The 22689-nt window shown below is 47.6% G+C and overlaps 1 non-coding gene across 1 annotated transcript; it reads left to right on the plus strand.

The window, feature by feature from the left end:
- The first annotated feature begins 20254 nt into the window (after window positions 1–20254).
- Window positions 20255–20327, plus strand: TRNAW-CCA (transfer RNA tryptophan (anticodon CCA)). The gene has a single exon. It is a non-coding gene; the product is annotated as a tRNA-Trp (tRNA).
- Window positions 20328–22689: the final 2362 nt, after the last annotated feature.

A 22689-nucleotide genomic window follows, 5' to 3' on the forward strand; every position in this document is an offset into this window, starting at 1 on the left:
CTGAGGCCCAGAGAGAAGGGTCAGGACTTGTTCAAGGTCACTGGACAAGGCCTTGGTGGAGGCCCGAACTCCCTGGGCCCATAGGCCGGATTTGGGGAAAAGGTTGGCTTTGGACTTCCCCCAGGTCTGGGTCCCCCTCCCCCTCTCTGCAGACCCTGGGGAGCCCCCAAGGGTCAGAGAGCAGACCCAAACAGTCTGGCACCATGGCAACCAGTTGGCCCCGCCCCCTTAACCCCCAGAGGGCTGGACTCCAGCTGGGGCTAAAGAGGAGGTGGGGACTCCTGGGTTCTGGGCAGGAAGGGGCTGGGGGCCCGAACACCGGGCTTTCGTGGAGAGCGGGGGATGGAACGTGGAGCCCCAGGTCTGAGGGGAGGAGAGGTTGGAGGCCCAGACTCCTGGATCTTGGGGTAAAGGGGGCTAGGGGTTCGCACTCTGGAATTCTGAGGGAGGGGGCTGGGTCGCGGACTCCCAGGTCTAAGGGAGGAGGGGGCTGGGGCCTGGAATCCCGGGTCCCCAGGGGAGCCTGGATGCTGGGCCTCTCCTCCGCCAGACATCCCCTGCCCCCGCCGCTGACCCTGGCCTGTCTGGCAGCCCAGACAGCCTCCCCCACTCCTCTGCAGCCCCCTCCCACTTGCACGGCTCACCCTTGACCCCTCAAAGCCCCGCAGCCCCTTCCCTGCCCCTCCCCCTCCCCTCCAGCCAGACGTTAACCCTTCCGTTGCCACAGGCACCTCCAAGGCCAGACTCTCTCCCTCCACCTCCCCTGAGGGCGCGGGAGGGCATCTCGCCCTAGTCGGCTCCAGCTCCGAACCCAGCTACCCCAGCCCCATCTCTCTCCTCCCAATGGAAACCAGGAGGTGTTCCCCGCCCGCTCCTCCTCCTGGATCCCGGAATCCAGGCCCCCAGTCCCCTCCTCCAAGGATTCAGGAGTCTGGGTTCCCAGCCCCCTCCTCCTCCAAGAACCCAGAAATCCAGGCCCCCGGCTGCCTCCTCCCCCTAGGGACCCTGGAGTTCGGGTCCCGGGCCCCATCCCCCTCCCTCTCCGCAGACTCACGGCTCCGCAGCTCCAGCGTCGGGGGGAAGGGGTCTCGGTGGGCAGCGCCCGGGCCGGGCTGAGCCGGGCCCCGCCGCCGCCGACAGCTCTCCATCCTCTCCCCGCCTCCGCCGCCCGACGGCCTCTCCTCTTCCTCCCGGCGTCCCCGCCATCCTCCTTCCCTCCTCCCCGATTCCCTCCGGCCTGCGCCTCCTCCCGGCTCTGCGGGCCCGGCTCCCCCGCCCGGGACCCCGCCGGACCAGCCCCCTCCCCAGGGGGCCCCCGCCCCGGCCCCTCCCCATCGCCAGGCCCAGTCCGGCTTGGCTTCCCCCCCCCCCGCCACCCCCCTGCCCCGGAGCTGGCCCCGGTCCAGGGGAAAAAATTCCATCCAGCCCCGGGGAGGAGGAGCGGGGCGGGGGAGGGAGCAGGGAGGAGAGGCCGGGCCGGGGAGCGTGACGCAGGGAGGAGGGAAGGGACAAAAGGGGCCGGGAGGCTGCAGAGCCGGCAGCGCTCGCACTCCTCCCTCCTCCCTCCTCCCTCGGCCGGGGCCGGTTCTCTCCTCTCTCTCCGCTTTCTCTCGTCCCCTCCACCTCTCCTCCCTTTCCTTCTCTTTGCCCGCCTGCCTCCTCCTGGCCCTGTGCGTTCCCCTCCGTCTCGTCTCCGCGTCTCTCTCTTTCTCCTTACATCAACCCCCCCCCAATCAGGGTCTGCTCCTCTCCCCCCTCTTCTCCCCCTTCCTGCTCTCCCAGCCTCCTTCCCCTCCCTCGGCTTCGGGCTCTCCACCCACCCACCCACCCACTGGGGAGAGAAGGGTGAATCAGACCCAGATCTGCCCTTGCAGACGGAGCTCACAGTCTTACGGAGGAGACAGACCCAGACGCAGACAGTTCCAATTCAGGGCGGTCGGGGTTTGACAGAGGGAGGACCCAGCGTCTGTGGGAGGAAAGGACCTCCAGGGAAGGCCGTGGTTGTGACCTCCAAGACCTGGGAGAAGTTAGATCTGAATTGTTGAGAGAGAGAGGGAGAGAGAGACAGCAGTAAGGGCGTTCCAGGCAGAGGGCACAGCTCAAGCGGAGACCCAAAGGCAGGAAACCAGGGGCCATTCTGGGGGAAGGGCAGGCAGTCAGGTCTGACGGGAGCCCAGGAGCCTGGAAGAGGAGGCCGAGGTGGTGGGCGGGGCCAGGTTCCTCTTCGCTCGGAAGGCCGGGCTGGGAACTTTCCCGTGAGGGTGACCCGGATCCTTGGAGGGCTGTGAGCAAGGGAAGGGACAGGGTCAGAGCTGGGTGTCAGAAACACCCCTCTGAGGGCCGTGGGGGATGAGATGAGGGGGAGAGACTACTGGAGGCTGGGAGGCTGGGGAGGAGGACGCTTGATCAGGGGCTGGGACCCTGGGGACCCAGAGGAGGTGGTGGGGCAGAGAACGTGAGGGGCGTGATGGAAGAGGTGAAGAAGATACAACAGCCGGAAGTCTGGCCCTGAAACTGAGGGGCAGAAGTTGTTCCAGATGGGGAACCAAGAGGAAGAAGGGAGGACAGGAGAGGGAAGATGCTGTGTGCAGCTTGGGACCTCGTCGACATTAAAGGCCAGAGGACATTTAGGGAAGACATGTGGTGGGTATAGCGTTCTGGAGCTCAGACGGTGAAAAATGCAGTTTCCTCCCGCCCTGTCCCTGGCCACCCACTTCTCTCTGGGGACAGCTTATGCTTACCAGTTTCTTGTGTATCTTTCCAGAGAAAGTCTATACATTTACACACATATGTTATACCACCCCGCCTTTTTTGTCCGCAGGTGGGATCATATTTTTCTATCTTTGCTTTTTTTTTTAACACTATATCCTGAAGATCCTCCTATATCTACACAGCTTATAGAGGTACCTCGTTCATTTTAGCGGCTATATAGTATTCCATTGTATAAATTTATTCAGCCCTACTTATTCAATCAATTAAGAGGGTTTTTTTTTTACATAAAGAAACTAATGCTTACGAATATTCAAATTACTGGGCTTTTGAAAGAACTGATTTCTTACAATGCTCTTAAGCTGCTGAACCCAGATATTTGATAAATAATTCTAGGGCCTTTAAATTTTGTCATTAATTACTAATGATAGGAATAATAATGATGTAACCATACCTTTTATTGAATGTCTACTTAGGGACAAGCCCTGGGCTGGGTATTTGTTATACATTATGTCATTCAGTTAACACAGCAGTCTTATTTTTAGGAACTGTTTTATCTTCATGTAAGGATGAGGGAACTGAGTTCTGAAGAGTGAGTTACCGAAGCTCACAAAGTGAATGGCAGAGCTAGGATTCGAACCCACGCCTCTCTGGCTCCAAGTTCTATGCCCTTTCTTTGGAGATGGGCTGCCTCTGGGAAAATGTGCAGCTCACCTGGGATTGCTCTCCAGCAGAGGTTGGACTTGTCATGCACACAAATTCACGTTTGATAAAAGGACCTTTTGTCATACCCTGTACCTTGATTTGGTATCCAGAATTACTGTTAGTCTACACTCACCCCAGATACCCTGCAGTCAGGTCAGGATAGTAACTGCGTCACCCTGCTATCTCCTGGTACTGGCCCTGATCCCATTGTATTTTTTTTTTTCTCTCTCTCTCTCTTTTTTTTTTTTCTGGCTGCGCCACGTGGCATGTGGGATCTTAGTTCCCCTGCCAGGAATCGAACTCCCGCCCCCTGCAATGGAAGTGCAGTGTCTTCACCACTGGACTGCCAGGGAAGTGGTCCCCCCACCCCGCCCTCCGCCATTGTGCTGTAATTCTCGATGTCTGGGTCTGTCTCTGAGAATTCAAGGAGGGCAACATTGAGGTCTGAGTCATCTCTGTTCTCAGTATCACTCAGCATAGGGTGTGGCTCAGAGCAGAGACTCAGGAAAATGTTTGCTAAATGAATGAATGGAGGGTTCGATGAAAAGCAAATGGTTTATGGATTAGGCTGGGACTTGCTTAAGCCTCTGGGATGAAAGAACATAATTCCCATTAGTTCCTGAAACATAAGGCCCCCATTACCATTGGTTAGTGACTCACAGGAACCACTGTTTCCATCATTCTTTGATATACAGGGTTCACAAATCCCTTGGCACCTAAGACTTAGCTACTGCAATTCCCACAAACCCCTGAGACTCAGGATCCATCTTTCCCATCAGCCCCTGAGACTCAGGATCCATCTTTCCCATCAGCCCCTGAGACTCAGGATCACTATTCCCATAAACCCCTGGGACTCAGGATTCACCATTCATTCCCATTAGCCCCTGAGCCTCGGGATCCACCACTCCCATCTGACATTTGCACACAAGTACTACAGTTCTTGTCAGACCTTGGTACCCAACATCCATAATTCCCATCCCCTTAAGATACAGGTAGACCACCATTCCCATCAACTCCTGAGACACAAGTTCCACCTTTCCTATTATCCTTCAGAACAGCAAGCCAATGGAAAATAGAAACACCCCACCCTTCATAAGGCCATCCCCAAATTCCTGGAACAGGAACTGTTAGCCAGAAAGACATTTCAACCCGCCCTGAAGTAGGTCTGGATCAAGGACTCATTTGTTAATGCTGTAGAAAAAGGGGCACCAGGTTGTGAAGAACTTCCAAGTAGCAGAGTAGCCTTCCATGGGAGGAATCAACCCCCAACCGGACATAATCCTACAGCACCGTCAGAGAGTGCTGCCATGTGAGGGTTAAACTCCAAACTCAAGACAATCCCCTGCAGCACCACTTAATCCCCGCAGGTGCGATGATCCCCAGACTGGCAGAGCACAAAAATACCAGAGGATCCAAATGCAACAGATACTCCCATCGTGCCGTTAAATAATCCCAAGTGGCAGTTTGCCCTGGTGGACTTGCAGGAACTGGGGACAGGGCCACCTTTCCTTGGTGTGTGTGGTGGTGGTGGGTGGGACGAAGATGACAAATCTTACTCCCACTATTAACCCTTTCCTGGATTGGGGGGTTGGTGTGATTTTTGAGGGAGGGTTTCTGCACAGCCTAACTCTTTCCCCTTAGGGCCATGCCTTCTAGTCATCTGGTGAAAGCCTTCAGCCGCTCCACTCTACACATCTCAGCAAAACAGAGGGAAGGTGGTTCTGAGGTTCAAGGAGACTGGAGTGGGAGTGGGTACCGTTTTTTCAAGCCATCCACTTCCCCTTCCTCTGGTAATAGAGCCTGTCTTTCCTGTGAGACACCCACTCCAGGTGACTCTAACAAGAATATTCTAGCAAAACGCCTTTCCTCCCTCCCCCAAAACACATAGCTTGGGCACGTGACCCAATACGGGCCGAACAGAACATTCATTCATTTGTGATGCCCCAACAGAGCTGATTAGAATCTAAGATTTTATTTTTCAACTTTTGAAAAAGTTTTATTTTCATTTTTATTTTATTTTATTTTAAAAATTTGTTTAAATTTACTTTATTTTATTTCATTATTTTGGCTGCACCATGCGGCATGTGGGGTCTTAGTTCCCTGACCAGGGATTTGAACCTGTGTCCCCTGCACTGGGAATGCGGAGTCTTAAGCACTGGACCGCCAGGGAAGTCCCTATTTTTTTTTATTATTATTATATATTTTTCTGCGGTACGCGGGCCTCTCACCGTTGTGGCCTGTCCCATTGCGGAGCACAGGCTCCGGACGTGCAGGCTCAGCGGCCATGGCCCAGCCTGCATGGCTGGGCCACGGGCCGAGCCGCTCCGCGGCATGTGGGATCCTCCCGGACCGGGGCACGAACCCGCGTCCCCTGCATCGGCAGGCGGACTCTCAACCACTGCGCCACCAGGGAAGCCCCTATTTTTATTTTTTAAATTTTATTGAAGTATAGTCAATTTACAATGTCGTGTTAGTTTCAGGTGTACAGCACAGTGATTCAATTATATCGTTTCCCTCATAGTTATTATAAAATATTGAATTCAGTTCCCCGTGCTATACAGTAGGTCCTTGTTGTTTATCAAGTTTATATATAGGGGTGTGTATGTGTTAATCCCACCCCCCTAATTTATCCCTCCCCTTTCCCATTTGGTAACTATGAGTTTGTTTTCTATGTCTATGGGTCTCTTTCCGTTTTGTAAATAAATTCATTTGTATCACTTTTTTAGATTCCACATGTAAGCAATATCCACTTTTTTAGATTCCACATGTAAGCAATATCACATGATACTTGTCTTTCTCTGTCTGACTTATTTCACTTAGTATAATTATCTCTAGGTCCATCCATGTTGCTGCAAATGGCATTATTTCATTCTTTTTTATGCCTGAGTAGTATTCCATTGTGTGTGTGTGTGTGTGTGTGTGTGTGTGTGTGTGTGTGTGTGTGTATACCACATCTTTATCCATTTATCTGTCGATGGACACTTATGTTGCTTCCACGTGTTGGCTATTGTAAATAGTGCTACTATGAACACTGGGGCAGAGTCTCTCTATTAACACAATTATAATTGCTCCTGAAGTACCAGGGAAGGAAGCTAGACAGGAAATTGAAACAAGCAGTGTAAAAGTGAGAAATGAAAATACAAGATTGTCATCTTTTACAGATGATAGGATCCCCTACCTAGAAAACCCAAGAGAATTTACAGAAAAACAGAACTCATTATCAAGTTCTTTGACTTGGCAAGATATAAGCTATATACACTAATCAAGATCTGATGAAGAAACAACAAGTAAAATTAGATCCCTATCTCACACCATACACAATGTCACTCCAGATAGAACAAAAATAATTTTCCATTGGTCCTTTTTTAATGGATGAAAGTTATTGACTTTTATAAATTAATTAATCGGATGCAAATGGGGGTGATTTTGTTCTCCCTCCAGGGGACGTTTGTCTAAGTCTGGAGACATTTTTGCTTGTCCTTACTGAGTCGGGGAGAGGGATGCTACTGGCATCTAGTGAATGGAAGACAGAGATCTGCAAAATATCCTACAGGACATTTTCCCTCTCTCCCCCCAGAACAAGGGATTGTCCAGTTTCAAATATCAATAGTGTTAAAGTTGAAAAACTGTGGTATAACTTGACACCTTAATGCGTCATCATATGCTTCTAATAGATTTCCAGTTACTTTTTGAATGTTCTAGGTATATAATCACACTAATTGCAAATAATAAGGATACATCCTTCCCAGTATTTAAACCTCTTATTTGCTTCTGTTTTATAATTGCATTTAGCTAGCACTCTCAGAACAATGAGGGTGTGCAAATATAGTTTGCACTGAGGAGCTGAACTATATTTCTCTGTTTGGGAATTCCATCGTTGGGGGAGGTTCTACTTCCCAGCACCAAGGACTTGAAGGCTAGATACTTGCTTTCCCTGAAACCTAGTGGTTAGTGTGCACGTGTCTGAATGAACTGAGAGTTTATAAAGACATCATGAAGGGTCCTGTGCTCCCTCTGATGGCCTTGGCACTGAACGAGGCTGTCCCTCGGCAAACTTGGCGATGATTCTCCTTCCATTGTTTCCTTGGGTTTTGACCCATTTTCTAAACTTGGAACTAAAGCTTTCTCATCCTATCTGTCAGCTGCCCAATGTCCTGTGAATGAATTCCCTTTTTGCTTAAGTTAACCCAAATTGGTTTCCTTCACAACCAAGAACCCCACGGTTAGAATGTTAAATAATAATTGTGACAGTCAGTGGGAGCTTATTGTCTCGTTCCTGACTTAGTTGGAAATAGTCTCTCGTCTGCACACATTCATTAATCTATTCATAAAACACATATTGAAATTCATGAGTTCACTCCTTTACCTCTAGTTCCTACCCAATACCACTTGGGTCATTCTGGTTTTCTGCCTTCCCATATGTGTAAATCCCTTCTCTGAGAAAGGGAAATCTGTTCCCCTTAGCCATAATGTGTTTACTTATTTGATTAGTTCCTCTTTTTTTTTTTTTCTTTTTCTTTTTTTGGCTGCCGCATGGCATGTGGGATCTTAGTTCCCCGACCAGGGGTTGAACCTGTGCTCCCTGCAGTGGAAGCTTGGAGTCCTAACCACTGGACCACCAGGGAATTCCCTTGATTAGTTCCTCTGAGTGTAACTAGTTCCCCATCTCAGCCACTATTCCTTCCCAATGCGGTGGTCCTTATCCTGCTTGGCTTCCCTTCCCCTACTGGGATGTCCCCACCCAACCCTGACGCTCTCAACACGCAAATGCCCTCCTCGCCTAGGTGAGGTTCTGACATTTCTCTCTGATATTCTTGGGTAGACACTCTCCTCACTCTGTTTGAGACACTGCATTTCAGGTCATCTCTCTGCACAGGTATCTATCTTGCTCTGCCACACCTGAGCTCTACTGATCAGAAGAGGAAGAGAAGTGGGGGGAGAATCAAGATGGCAGAGTAGTAGGATGTAGAGCTCACCTCCCCCCACAAATACATCAGAAATACATCTCCAGGGACTTCCCTGGAGGTCCAGTGGTTAAGAATCCGCCTGCCAAAGGGCTTCCCTGGTGGCGCAGTGGTTGAGAGTCCGCCTGCCGATGCAGGGGACACGGGTTCATGCCCCGGTCCGGGAAGATCCCACATGCCGCGGAGCGGCTGGGCCCGTGAACCATGGCCGCTGAGCCTGCGCGTCCGGAGCCTGTGCTCTGCAACCGGAGAGGCCACAACAGTGAGAGGCCCGTATACCGCAAAAAAAGAATCCGCCTGCCAATTCAGGGGACATGGGTTCGAGCCCTGGTCTGGGAAGATCCCACATGCCGTGGAGCAACTAATCCTGTGAGCCGCAACTACTGAGCCTGCGCTCTAGAGCCTGCGAACCACAACTACTGAAGCCCATGTGCCTAGAGCCTGTGCTCTGCAACAAAGAGAAGCCACCGCAATGAGAGGTCCGTGCACCACATAGCCCCCACTCGCTACAGCTAGAGAAAGCCCGCATGTAGCAATGAAGACCCAACATAGCCAAAAAAAAAAAAAAATTATGAGTCTGGAGTTCTGCAAAGAGGGCTAGGATGAAGATATACATAGATATACATTTGGGAGTTGTCAATATTTGGTAGTATTTAAAGCCTTCGGACTAGATGAGGTTGCTTTGGAAATGAGTAAAGACTGAAAAGAGAAATCCCAGGGTAGGCCAATACAGTGTTTTACATAGAAACATTTAGCTTGTTTTTGGTTTTATGTGACTTGATAGGTAGGTAGGTAAATAGAATTCTAGATTAAGAAAATAATTCTATATAAGGGGATTTTTGTTGCAGATGATACCTGAATTTTAATAGCTCCCTTTCAGCATGTAACACAGTGATATGCATAGCCTCCTTTGATCTATTTAAATGAAAATTTATTTTAATCGATACTCGAATATTCAATCATGTCAGTATTCCTAGGTAATATCCATTTGGCCATGATATATATATATGTGTGTGTGTGTGTGTGTGTGTGTGTGTGTGTGTGTGTGTGTGTGTGTGTGTGTGTGATCCCACAGCTTGCGGGATTTCAGTTCCCTGACCAGGCACTGAACCTGGGCCTCTGCAGTGAAAGCCCGGAATTCTAACCACTAGGCCACCAGGGAACTCCCCATGGTATATATTTTTAATTTACTGGAGTTTTCTATTGCTAGTTTTCTATTTTGGAATTTCCCCATCAATCTTCAAAAGGGAGATTCATCTGTAGTTAACGCTTTTCATGTTACCATATTAGGTTTTTATATTTCATGATGCTGGCTCTATACAGATCATTGGGAAACCTTTCTTTCTTTTCTTTCTTTCTTGTTTCTTTCTTTTTTCTTTCTTTCTTTCTTCCTCCCTCCCTCCCTCCCTCCCTCGCTCTTGCTCTCTCTCTTTCTTTCTCTCTTTTTTCTTTCTTTCTTCCTTCCTTCCTCCCTCCCTCCCTCCCTCCCTCCCTCTCTCCCTCTCTCTCACTCTCTCTCTGTCTCTTTCTCTCTTTCTCTCTTTCTTTCATTCTTTCTTTCTTTCTTTTCTTGGCTGTGCCTTGCGGCATGTGGGAGCTTAGTTCCCCGACCAGGGCTGGAATTGGCGCCCTCTGCAGTGGAAGCACAGGTTCTTAAGCACTGGACCGCCAGGGAAGTCCCCAACTTTTCATGTTTATCTTTAGTTTACATTGAATCAGCATTGTCTGTTTGTAGATAGTTTGAAATAATTTAATGATTCTGTCAGTTCATCTTATAGTTACTAATTTATTTAATATGTTCATCTCTTCTTGAGAATGTTTGAAATTTACATGTTCCTGAAAAATCATCCATTTATCCCCAATTTTCTAGTTATTAACAATGAACTGAACAAAGAATTCTCCGGGTAATTATGTTCCTCCAGAGCTATCCCCTTTCTTCTCATCATTTTCACGCTTGGCTCGTTCCCCCGCATCCTGTGTGATTGTCCCAACCCTGGAGTCTATGCCACTGGTTTTTATTTTCTGCGTGCCAAATATTGTATTTTATTCTCCTAAGTCCATTTCAATTTTTAATTGTCATTGTTTTTCCTTAATTATTTCCCCTAGGTTTTCTAGTTCTGTTTTGATTTTGGTGTCTTATCATTGCTTATATCTAAAAAGAAAATTTTCTTTAATTTCCAGTAAGTGGGAACCTGCTACAGCCTACCATTTTTTGTTTGATACAGTTAATCAATTAAAATACTCTAATTTTTTCATGCTATATTCCTTTTATATTTTATTATTTGTAAAAAGTGGAGAGAGGGTGGGGGAAAGATGAATCGGGAGTTTGGGAGTAGCAGATGCAAACTATTATGTACAGAATGGATAACCAACAAGGTCCTACTGTATAGCACAGGGAACTATATTCAGTATCCTGTGATAAACCATAATGGAAAAGAATAGGAAACAGAATGTATATATATGTATAACTGAGTATATATGAATATATATATGTATAACTGAATCACTTTACAGTAGAAATTAACACAACACTGTAAATCAACTATACCTCAATAAAATAAATTTCTAAAGAATTTTGTCAAAAGTGTTTTGGAAGAAATTGGAGATCTTGGTCTCTCCTTGAATTTACCAGTCAAGCTTGCTGAGTGAGCCTTGTCCAGCAGGGGGCGGTCTTAGACTTTGATTGTTTTCCTACCTCAGCTTGAGCAAATCCACTCTTGAGGAATGAAGTTAGAGAGTAAGCCTCTGGCTGGAGGAAGTTTTGTTTGATGGGTCAGTGCATCTATTTTCCCAGGAAATACAAAATTAAGTCCCCACAGTAGAAAAGCAGGTATAAAAGTGAGTGCAGGGACTTCCTTGGTGGTCCAGTGGTAAAGAATCCGCCTTCCAGTGCTGGGGATGCTGGTTCGATCCCTGGTCAGGGAACTAAGATCCCACATGCCACGGGGCAACTAAGCCCGCGCACCACATCTACTGAGCTCACACGCCTTCAGCGAGAGAGTCCGCAAGCCCGCGTGCCTGCGTGCCGCAAAAACTGCAGAGCCCATGAGCTCTGGAGCCCGGGCACCACAACTAGAGAGAGAAAACCCAAAAGCCACAACTAGAGAGAAGCCCGCAGGCCGCAACGAAGACCAGATGCAGCGGGAAAAAAATAAATAAATTTTAAAATATATATTGAAAAAGTGAGTGCAGGAGGCCTGGGGTTAAAAAAACAACAGGACAAGTATACTGACAAATGGTACCTGAACTTTGGCCTCCGTGCAGGGGAGACCACAGCAGGGGAGAATGCGGCAAAATAAAACTGGGCAGCTCCCACTCAGCCCCAGCTGATTTCTGTCGCTTGGGGATGCCAGATATTTAAAATTTTCAAGAGACGTTAGCCATTCAGACTGTTGCGAGATATCTCCAAGTGTTAAACTGTGACTGATGAATTAAAACAGTTTTTAAAACCTGTATGTAAACTAAATACAAACTATGATCTAGAATTTTTTTTGGTGAGTAGCCCTGGATTCACTGTACTTACGTAACATGGGCTTTCAGTTATATTAAATAGTGAAATACTGAACACTTTTACTCTAAGGTCAAGAAAAAGACAAGGAGGTCTATTCCAACCACTTTTATTCAACATTGTAATGAAATTACTAGAGGGTGCAGTGAAACAGGAAAAGGAATAAAAGGCATAGTGATTGGAAAGAGAGAAGCAAAACATCATTGTTTCCAATGGCAAGACAGTGTACAGAGAAAACACAAAGTATGCAAGTGAGGGAACTCCCTGGCTGTCCAGTGGTTAGCACTCTGAGCTTTCACTGCCATGGGCCCGGGTTCAGTCCCTGGTCGGGGAACTAAGATCCCTCAAGCTGCGTGCCGTGGCCAAAAACCAAAACAAACAAACAAAATATACGAGCGAACTATTGGAATTAGTAGGTAATTTAGCAGAGTAGCTGTAACCAAAATCAATACACAGAAATAAGTTCTATATCCATATTAGCAACAGCAGAAAATTAAATTAAAAATACAATATCTTTTGAAAAAGAATGAAAATCCACAATATACCTATAAGTAAAACTAACAAATCGTTTCAAGGCTGTTACTCTGAAGACTGGAAAATGTTGCTGAGAGAAATTAAAGAAACCCTAAATAAGAGATATAGCGTGCTCATGAATTAGAATATTCAATATTTTTAAAAAGTCAATACTTCCCCAAGCCAGGACCCGAGGAGCTGAGGGATTTTCTCTCCTGCACCCACATCTCAGTGTTGCAGGGGAGGCATTACTTTGCTGTCAGTCAGACCAGGAATTCTTCATTTCTGTTAATGGTGTTTTTGATTCCTAGCATTTCATTTTGATTCTATCTTAGAGCTTCCATCTCTCTGTTGCCTTACCATCTGTTTTTGCATGTTGTCTATTTTTTTTTCTTTTAGAAATTTTAACATAGTAATGATGGCTATTTAAAATCCCCTGTGTGATCATTTCAACATCTGGGTCATTTCAGAGTCTTGTTCTGTTGCTTGGTTTGTCTCTTTAGACCGTAGTAGTGGTGTTGTTATAATAGACAGTTTTTTAGAGCAGTTTTAGGTTCACAGCAAAGCTGAGCAGAAAGTGAAGAGAAAGATCTCAGTTGTAACTTTCTGAATTTTCCAGTCTCTCTAGATTTCAGGATGGTGGCTTGCTCTGTGATCTCAGTTCTCTGATGGGTCTGAGAAAAATCATTGATTCCCAGTTTGTTCACATTTTTCTCATTGTAAGAATGAGATTGACAACTTCCAAACAATTTTAATGTTAGGACTGAAACCAGAAGTCCTCTTGCTATGTCATTTTTGTTCTCTTTCTGTGTGTGTGTCATCTTTTTGTTGGAGGCTGGGCCTATCACATCTGCACGTTGGGAACATGGTTTCCCTAAACTTAACCTCTGAAATATGTTAAAAATGCTAAGTTCCTCAAGTCCAGCAGGGGGAGCCCTTGAACTTTGGTTTCTTCCCCTTTCTCAAGGAGTACTTGACCTTGGCTAAATCCAGTTAGAGACACCTTACAGCTTGTGGGATTTTTGTTTGGTAGGTTCAGGGCCTCCCAGATCAAATCTCTACGTGGACAAGACAGCTGTGGTAAATGAGTGAAGTAGACTAGTGTAAGGAAGACAACTGGGCACGTGTTCTGACAAATAGTACCTGGATTTGGCTTCAGTGGAGGGATGCAATAGTGCATGGTGGGGAGTATAGCAAAGTAAAGGAGATCATTTATTGTTCAGCCTCGGCTGATGGCTACTCTGTGAGAATATCAGACCTTCCGTTTTTTTCAAGAAGGCTTTCATGTTATGGTGAGATATTTCCCAATGTTTAAATATTCTACGTTTTTTAGTTAAAATGTTTCCAAACTGTTTCAGCCAAATGAAACATAAATACGAGATAGACCTTGCCTGTTCACCAGAAGCCAAATCAGAGGTAGGTCTTCACAGGTGCCCTGTTTTTTCCTCAGCCCTGGAGTCATTGCTGCTCGAGTGTGGATGCCATCTTTCCCACGGTTGACATCCTTGCTAAATGGAGCCCTGCATAATTTCCTCCCCACTCTTTAACTTCACTACATCATACCATGTCCTCAGACAGTGCTTATGCCTTTGTTCTTGGTTCTCCTTCTGTCCTCCTTCAATTATGTCCAAATTGTCGTATTACAGATCGATATCCTCAGGGATTTTAACATCATGCATGGTACGAAACGAGGTCCTCCAAATCTTGCAGCCCTCCAGGATTTTATTATTTATTTTTAATTTATTATTATTATTTTTTTGCGGTACGCGGGCCTCTCACTGTTGTGGCCTCTCCCGTTGCGGAGCACAGGCTCCGGACGTGCAGGCTCAGCGGCCATGGCTCACGGGCCCAGCCACTCCGCGGCATGTGGGATCTCCCCGGACCGGGGCACAAACCCGTGTGCCCTGCATCGGCAGGCGGACTCTCAACCACTGCGCCACCAGGGAAACCCCCCTCCAGGATTTTAATATAGGGAGAATATAACTGAAGTTCCCATGCCAAAAAAGCACAGGAAATGCAAGACTGCCAGCCCTGCATCTTATTTGAGAGGATTTCTATGGATGACGTCATTCTCCTAATTTTCATCTGCAGCCATGTCCTTTCTCCCAATATGGGAACAAAAACTTCTTTCTTGCATTCTCCAGCACTATGAATCCAATGGGATTATGTGTAACATACTTAAAGTTTGGGGACTGCAGCAGGGAATGACCCCACAAAAAATGAAGCAACTTAAATGGGATATTAATCCCCACTGTCCATCTCCACGCCATGAAGCCCCATACGAGCTGTGAGTCTCCTGTCACCATGCTGCTGGGACCTCATCTCTCGTGAAAGAAGATGAGCTCCTGTCCCCACCATCCATTGCTACTGAGACCAACGCTGCCCAGCCTTTTTTCCCTAAGCCATAATCTTAGGCTTCACATAATTTAATTAGGCAGAGAAAATTTTTTAAATTTATTTATTTAGGGCTTCCCTGGTGGCGCAGTGGTTGAGAGTCCGCCTGCCGACGCAGGGGACACGGGTTTGTGCCCCGGTCCGGGAAGATCCCACGTGCCGCGGAGCGGCTGGGCCCGTGAGCCATGGCCGCTGAGCCTGTGCGTCCGGAGCTTGTGATCCGCAACGGGAGAGGCCACAACAGTGAGAGGCCCACGTACCGCAAAAAAAAAAAGAAAAAAATTATTTATTTATTTTTGGCTGTGTTGGGTCTTCATTGCTGCGTGCAGGCTTTTCTCTAGTTGCGGTGAGCAGGGGCTACTCTTCGTTGCAGTGCGTGGGCTTATTGTGGTGGCTTCTCTTGTCGTGGAGCACGGGCTCCAGGTGCACGGGCTTCAGTAGTTGTGGCACGCAGGCTCAGTAGTTGTGTCTTGCAGGCTCTAGAGTGCAGGCTCAATAGTTGTGGCGCACAGGCTTAGTTGCTCTGCGGCACATGGGATCTTCCCGGACCAGGGCTCGAACATGTGTCCCCTGCATTGGCAGGCAGGTTCTTCACCACTGCACCACCAGGGAAGCCCAGGCAGAGAAATTTTAGCCTGTTCTTTGGCTCAACCACCAGATTAGTACTGCCTCTTCTGTTTAGACATTCAAGAAGGTAACTGATTTGTTTTGAAAACATAAGCGTGTAGGTCCTTGCCCTGAGATGATGTTGCAGCTCTTCTGGAATGTGGAGTTTGTTCTACAACACTGTGAGAGTCTGAATATACCAATGGATGACCTCAGACCATAGGTCAGAATAGAACCTTAACGCACCATGGGCAGCACCAAGCCCAGGAAACCAACCCATCATCTACAGAAACCAGCCCATGAGGCCAGCCTGCTATCAACAAGTCAGACTTGTAGAAAGTCAGACCGTATCTCTGGCAACCTTTCAGGAAGCTAAACAACAACCCCTGTATCAATAAGCCCCAGACGGACAGAACTTCATGGCAGCTTTCCTAGTTTTTGTCCCTGCTCCCAATTTAGAAACAATCACAACAAGCCAGATATGTACCCCCAACCAATCACAGAGCATGCGCCACTTCTACGCAGCCCCCCAGGTCCACAGCCCCAATCAGAGCACACCTGAAGCCTTCTCTTTTCTCCTCTATGAATCTTCCCCACTCCTCTGTCTGCCTTTGAGTGCCTGCCAGAACGTACTTGCTGGTGGCCAACTCCCTTGTCACAGCAAGCTCTGGGTAAGTAGCCCCTGCTTGAAATGAGGCAGGACCCTATGGTTTATGCCCGCCATGTCCTCCACCTGCCTTTTGTCTGTGGAAAAACTTTAGCCAAATAATAAGTTTATTCAGAGAAGTGAGAAAATGCAGAAACAAAGGAAGACAGTCGAAGGAGACCAAATAATAATAGTTTAGTCATTAAGCACAGTCAAGGACCTTTAGTTCCTCCTGAAGGGCTACAGGTAACATTCTGAGCCGTATCCTGGGAGCTGTCTTATAGATACTGAAAGCCCCACCAGGTGGCAGAAGTGAACTACATGATGACCAGACTGTAGCCATGACCTAAGCTGCCACAATTCCGAGAACTGGCCTCAAAGAAATGGAAACAAACCGACCCTGGAACTGAAGATTAACTTTACCTAAAACAATTAAGATGATGCTGGTCAGACCACCGATGACCAATTTCAAGATGACTGTCCGAGCTGACAGCGCTCTTTCTGCATGTAGCCCCCTCCCTCTGTATATAAAAGCTCTCACCCCCTGATTGTCAGAAGCAGGGAGTCGGCCTTTGGACAGGTGCCCTCCCCACCAGCATCAAAAATAAAGCAAACTTTCTTTTCCACCAACCTCGCCTCTTTATTGGCTTTTGAGGGGCGAGCAGCCGGACCCCACTTCCGGTTACAACAGCAAGCTCTAAGTAGCCCCTGCTTGTTCTCATTTGGTTGGTTGTTTTGGACTGAATGTTTGTTTCCCCACCCAAATCTGTATGTTGGAGCCCTAACCCACGAAGTGATGGTATTTGGAGGTAGGGCCTTTGGGAGGTAAACAGGATTAAGTGAGGCCATGAGGGTAGAGCCCCCATGACGAAATTAGTGTCCTTATAATCAGAAGAATGAACAGTGCTTGCTGTCTCAATCTCTCTCTTCCTGCTGCAGGAGGACACAGTGAGAGGGTGGCCATCTGCAAGCCAGGAAATGGGTCTTCCTCACCAGGGAACCGAATCAGCCTGCCCCTTGATCTTGGACTTTCCAGCCTCCAGGACTGTGAGAAATAGCTTCCTTTTGTTTAAGCCCCCCAGTATTTCATTATGGCAGCCTGAACTAAGACGTTGGTCTTTGTTTATTTCTACGGCAGGTTTTGGTCATTGTTATTTTATATTAATGGGCATCAGAGAAGGAGTTGCTAAAAACTATGAACATAGGTCAGCGTGTTTCCCAGGAGTCCACAGAAGGGCTGTGAACGGGGAAATCGAAAGCAAGTCTCCCGGGGAGGTTTGGGGCAGCTTCAGGGGCTGAGACAGAGTAGGTAAGGGTGTGTGTGCCTGACAGTGAGGGGCAAGGTTGTGTTAGGCACACGCGACATCTTTCCAGCCCAAGTTGGCCTGATGGAGAAAACAAAACAAATCCAAGTGTTTACTCGCTTCGCTTGAAAAGCTCTGAAGTGTACTGGCTTCAGGCACTGAGGGTTTCGGGACTTGGTCAGTGTCACCAAACTCCATTTTCAAAAAGAAATCGTTGGGACTTGCCTGGCAGTCCAGTGGTTAAGACTCCGTGCTTCCACTGAAGGGGGCATGGGTTTGATCCCTGGTTAGGGATCTAAGTTCCATGCGAGGGTGGGAGTGGGAGGGGGTGGGGGGAGAGGGGAAACTAAGATCCCGCGTGCCAGGCAGCGCAGCCGAAAAAAGAAAAAAGAATCATTAACCCTGTAGCTTTGCTGGCCTTGTTCTCAGGCAGGCTCTCACCAAGTATTGAGCTCTGAGGATGTCCAGTCCAGCCTCTTCCTTCCCCAGAGATGTTGCAACCGAGCAGAACCCTATGGGGCCTTCCTGGGAAAGACCCCTCCCCCATACCCTCCGCTGTAGCTCTTCTCTGAAGTACGCTGACAATAGTATCTCATGTATATTTCCTGAGTTTTTCCGGATGCTAAAGACCACCACCAAATGGGAGAAATTAACTACCTGATGACCAGGAGCTGTGTAGCCCCCGGACCTTCTGGTGCCTAAGTATTGGTCACCATCAACCAATGAGAGAATTGTGCATGAGCTGATCACACACCCCGGGACACCCCCCACTCACCTGGCCTTTAAAAATGCCTTGTTGAGGGCTTCCCTGGTGGCGCAGTGGTTGAGAGTCCATCTATCGATGCAGAGGACACAGGTTCGTGCCCCGGTCCGGGAAGATCCCACATGCCGCGGAGCGGCTGGGCCCGTGAGCCATGGCCGCTGAGCCTGCGCGTCCAGAGCCTGTGCTCCGCAACGGGAGAGGCCACAACAGTGAGAGACACACGTACCGCAAAAAAAAAAAAAAAAAAAATTTTTGCTGAGACCCTTCGTGGAGTTCAGGTTTTTCTAAGCATGAGTCACCCATCGCCCTGCGTGGCCCTGGAATAAACCTTTCTCCAAACTCTGACTTTCGGGTTTGTTTGTCTTCACTGTGCATCGGGCACATGAACTTGCCTTTGGTAACAATGTTATGGGGAAACTTCCTTCTCTGTTCAATCAGCATCCTTCCGTCTAGTCCTTCCGTCCATGCGCAGCAGCTTCCTTCCCGCTCACTGTGTCTGTGTTCCCATTCCTGATAGATGAATCAGAACATGGGGTAAGAGAATGAAGTAATACCAGGGTGTTGTAGACCCAGGTCCTTAGACCCTTTAATCAATAGAAATTGATGAGGGACTTCCCTGGTGGCTCAGTGTTTAAGAATCCGCCTGCCAAGCAGGGGACATGGATTTGATCCCTAGTCCAGGAAGATCCCACATGCCGCAGAGCAAATAAGCCCGTGCACCACAACTACTGAGCCCACGTGCCACAACTACTGAAGCCCGTGCGCCTAGAGTCCATGCTCCGCAACAAGAGAAGCCACCACAATGAGAAGCCCGTGCACAGCAACAAAGAGTAGCCCCCGCTTGCCGCAACTAGAGAAAGCCCACGTGCAGCAACGAAGACCCAGTGCAGCCAAAATAAATAAATAAATAAATAAAAATCGTTAAAAAGAAAAAAGAGAAATTGATGAGAGGCCAGATGAGAAATTCAGGTAAGGCTGTATTGGGCTTTATTGTGCTGCAGAAAGGTACCCTTGCTCACTCTCTAGGGGGGCAAGCTGGTCCCTTAAAGGGGGTGAGGGTAGGGGCAGATCGGCGGGTCGGGCCAGAGGTGTAGCTTGGGTGGTCCACCCACCCCCTTGGTGGTGCTGGGTGCAGGGATCATCTTGTTGTTCATAATTTGCCCCACTTGCCCATGCATGCAGTTATTTTTAGTCCCTTATAGTTTCTTTGTATTTTATTGCTCAGTGAGACATTTCTTCAGGTGCAAGCACTTCAGTAAATGGTCCCAGGTTCCAGATGCCAGGTCACCAAGTGTCTCAAGGGCAGGGTCTTGACCTTCCAGCCTAGAGATGCTTCTGCCCTCCCTACTAATGACTGGGTAACCCCGGGGGTGGGGGGGGAGTGGGGAGTGCAGGCCCACCTGCAGGGCTGGCCCTGCTCTAGTTTCCGTCCCCCTAGACAGAGCCTGAGAGTGTGCAGAAGCTATGTGTGACCGCGAGTCCCAAGCTTTTCCCTTCCCTGACGTCTAGTCTGACTTTGATCCTCATGTCCATGAAGCCCCAAATTCAAGTTTTTCATGTTCAAAATTCCCCCAGGGCATGTGTGACTTGGGTTCCCTCTCTGGATTTCCACCCTCTCCTAGATTTCGGACTGAAAATTCTTCTCTCCTGCCAGCGCTTCGAGGATTTTCAGAACAGTTACAATGATTATTTATTTTAAAATGAAATTGTAATTTTAGTTATTTTCAGCAGGAAGCTGGGTCTGATATGCAGCTCATAGAGCCCCTGGAGATGGTCCCCATCTCTTTTCCTTTTTTTTTTTTTTTTTTTTGTCGCGCAGTGTAGCTTGCGGGATCTCAGTTCCCCGAACCTGGGCCACAGCAGCGAAAGCCTGGAATCCTAACCACCACGCCATCAGGGAACTCCCTTATCTTTTCCAATTAAACTCGCTCCCTCTCTGATCTCTCTTAGGCCCATGACTTGAAATGCTGTCTGCACAGTGACAGGCCAAGTTTGTGTGTCCAGCTAGAACTTTTCCTTAAATTCCAGACTCATAGAATGAGTACCTTCTGTTGATTCTCCATTTGTGTGTCAAATATGCATTTCTCACTCCACACATTCCCAGTAGAGCGCCCAGTCCTCTTTAAAAATCCCTTAGGGACGTCCCTGGTGGTCCAGTGGTTAAGACTCCATGCTCCCAATGCAGGGGGCCCGGGTTCGATCCCTGGTCAGGGAACTAAGATCCCACAGACCGCAACTAAGACCCGGAGCAGCCAAAATAAATAAATAAATATTTTTTAAAAATCCCTTGAAGTCTTTGCCTCTGTGGCAATGGTGGCTTCACGTCAGCAACTGTAACCAAGCAAAGTGCTCACTGCTCGATGCACCTAGAAGCCAGTATGATGGTACCGGCTTTTGAGAAAAGAAGAAGCTTGACTGAGTGGTCGACCAGCAAGGAGACAGGAGGCAAAGCTCAAATCTGTCTCCCCAAGTGGGGTTTGGTCAAAGTTTTATGAATTAGGGGAGGAGGTTGGTATGCAGAACCAGTGATAGGGGAGGTCTGGATTGGAGGTCATTTGTGGTAAGGGATATATCACGGGTGCTTCAGCTCCAGATCTTCCTGGACAACAGACCCTGCACAATCATACCCCACACTTCTGAAAGTCAATCCCCCCTCAGTTCTCTTCAACTTCTCACCACTCCCTACTGTCTGACCTGCCACCCCCATCTCACATCCCGGCATTTGCAACACCCTGGCAGAGGAATCTAGGCTCAGAACAGCAAGTAGAGTGATCAGGTGAAAGTAAATCAGAGCCTGCCCCTTTTCTGCTCAAGCCCTGAACTGCCTTCACACCTGCGATATCGTGATTTATAAAAAGAAAAATGTATTTCGGTCTTCATCCCTGTTCCTGGCACAGAGCTCCTAAAAACCTGGGGATTTCCTAAGTAATGAGAGTGATAAAGGGGTCTTGTGTTATTTTAATGAAGTCGCTTTTGAGACGCACTTAAGATGGGGCTTGGTTGCCAGGGAAGCCCTAGAGGTGATTAGAGAGTTGGAACTTTCAGTCCCATGCCCTCGACCTCTAGGGAAGAGAGAGGACCCCAGAAGTTGAATCAATGACCAATGGCCACTGATTTCATCAATCATGACTCTGTAATGAATTCTCCAAAACATCCGAAAGCATGGGGTTTGGAGAGATTCTAGGCTGGTGAACAGGCGGAGACTCAGGGAGAATGGTGTACCCAGGAGAGCGTGGAAATTCCATGCCCCTTCCCGCATAACTTGCCTTATGCATCTTTTCATCTGGTTGTTGATTTGTATCCTTTAATATCCTTCGTAATAATCTAGTAACCTAGGTGACTGGTAAGATAGTAAGTAAACTGGTTTCTCTGGGTTCTGTGAGTTGCTCTAGCAAATCAATGGAACCCAAGGAGGAGATCATGGGAACCTCTGATCTATAGCCAGTGGATCAGAAGCACAGGTGACAACCTGGACTTGTAATTGGTGTCTGAAGTTGAGGCAGTTTTGTGGGACTGAGCCCTTCACCTGTGGGATCGGATGCTATCTTTAGGGAGGTGGCATCAGAATTGAGTTAATTGCTTGGTGATGTGGAAGAAAACCACACACACACATCAGCATCACTGTTGAAATCATAACAACTCACTCAGTGTGACGACTCACTTTATGTGTCAACTTGGCTGGGCCACGAGGTGCCCAGACATTTGGTCAAACATGATTCTGGGTGTTTCTGTGAAGGTGTTTTTGGATGAGACTGATTTTTGTTTGTTTGGGTTTTGTTTGTTTGTTTTGTTTACATTTTAATTTAATTTTATTTATTGAAAAAATTAAAAAATTTTAATACAATTTTTAAAGGTTACTTTCCATTTACAGTTATTACAAAATATTGGCTATATTTTCCATATTGCAGAATACATCCTTTTTTTTTTTTAGGCTGCGTTGAGTCTTTGTTGCCACACACCAGCTTTCTCTAGTTGCGGTGAGTGGGGGCTACTCTTTGTTGTGGTGCACGGGCTTCTCATTGTGGTGGCTTCTCTTGTTGCGGAGCACGGACTCTAGGGGTGCGGGCCTCAGTAGTTGTGGCACGCAGGCTCAGTAGTTGTGGCTCACGGGCTCAGTAGTTGTGGCGCACGGGCTTAGTTGCTCCGCAGCATGTGGGATCTTCCCAGACCAGGGCTCGAACCCGCTCCCCCACCTCTATATCCCCCCGCAATGGTAACCATTAGCTTGTTCTCTATGTCTGTGAGTCTGCTTCTTTTTTGTTATATTCACTAGTTTGTTTTCTTTTTTAGATTTCACATATAAGTGATATACAGTATTTGTCTTTCTTTGTCTGACTTATTTCACTTAGCATAATGCCCTCCAAGTCCATCCATGTTGCTACAAATGGCAAAATTTTGTTCTTTTTTATGGCCGAGTAGTATTCCATTGTATATATATATATATATATATATATATATATATATATACACACCCCATGGATGAGATTGATATTTAAATCAGTAGACTGAGTAAAGCAGATTGCTCTCCCGAATGTGGGTGGGCCTCATCCAATCAGTTGAAGGCTCAAATAGAAGAA

The sequence above is a fragment of the Lagenorhynchus albirostris genome, chromosome 19 (genome assembly GCF_949774975.1).
Source record: "Lagenorhynchus albirostris chromosome 19, mLagAlb1.1, whole genome shotgun sequence".
NCBI lineage: Eukaryota > Metazoa > Chordata > Mammalia > Artiodactyla > Delphinidae > Lagenorhynchus > Lagenorhynchus albirostris.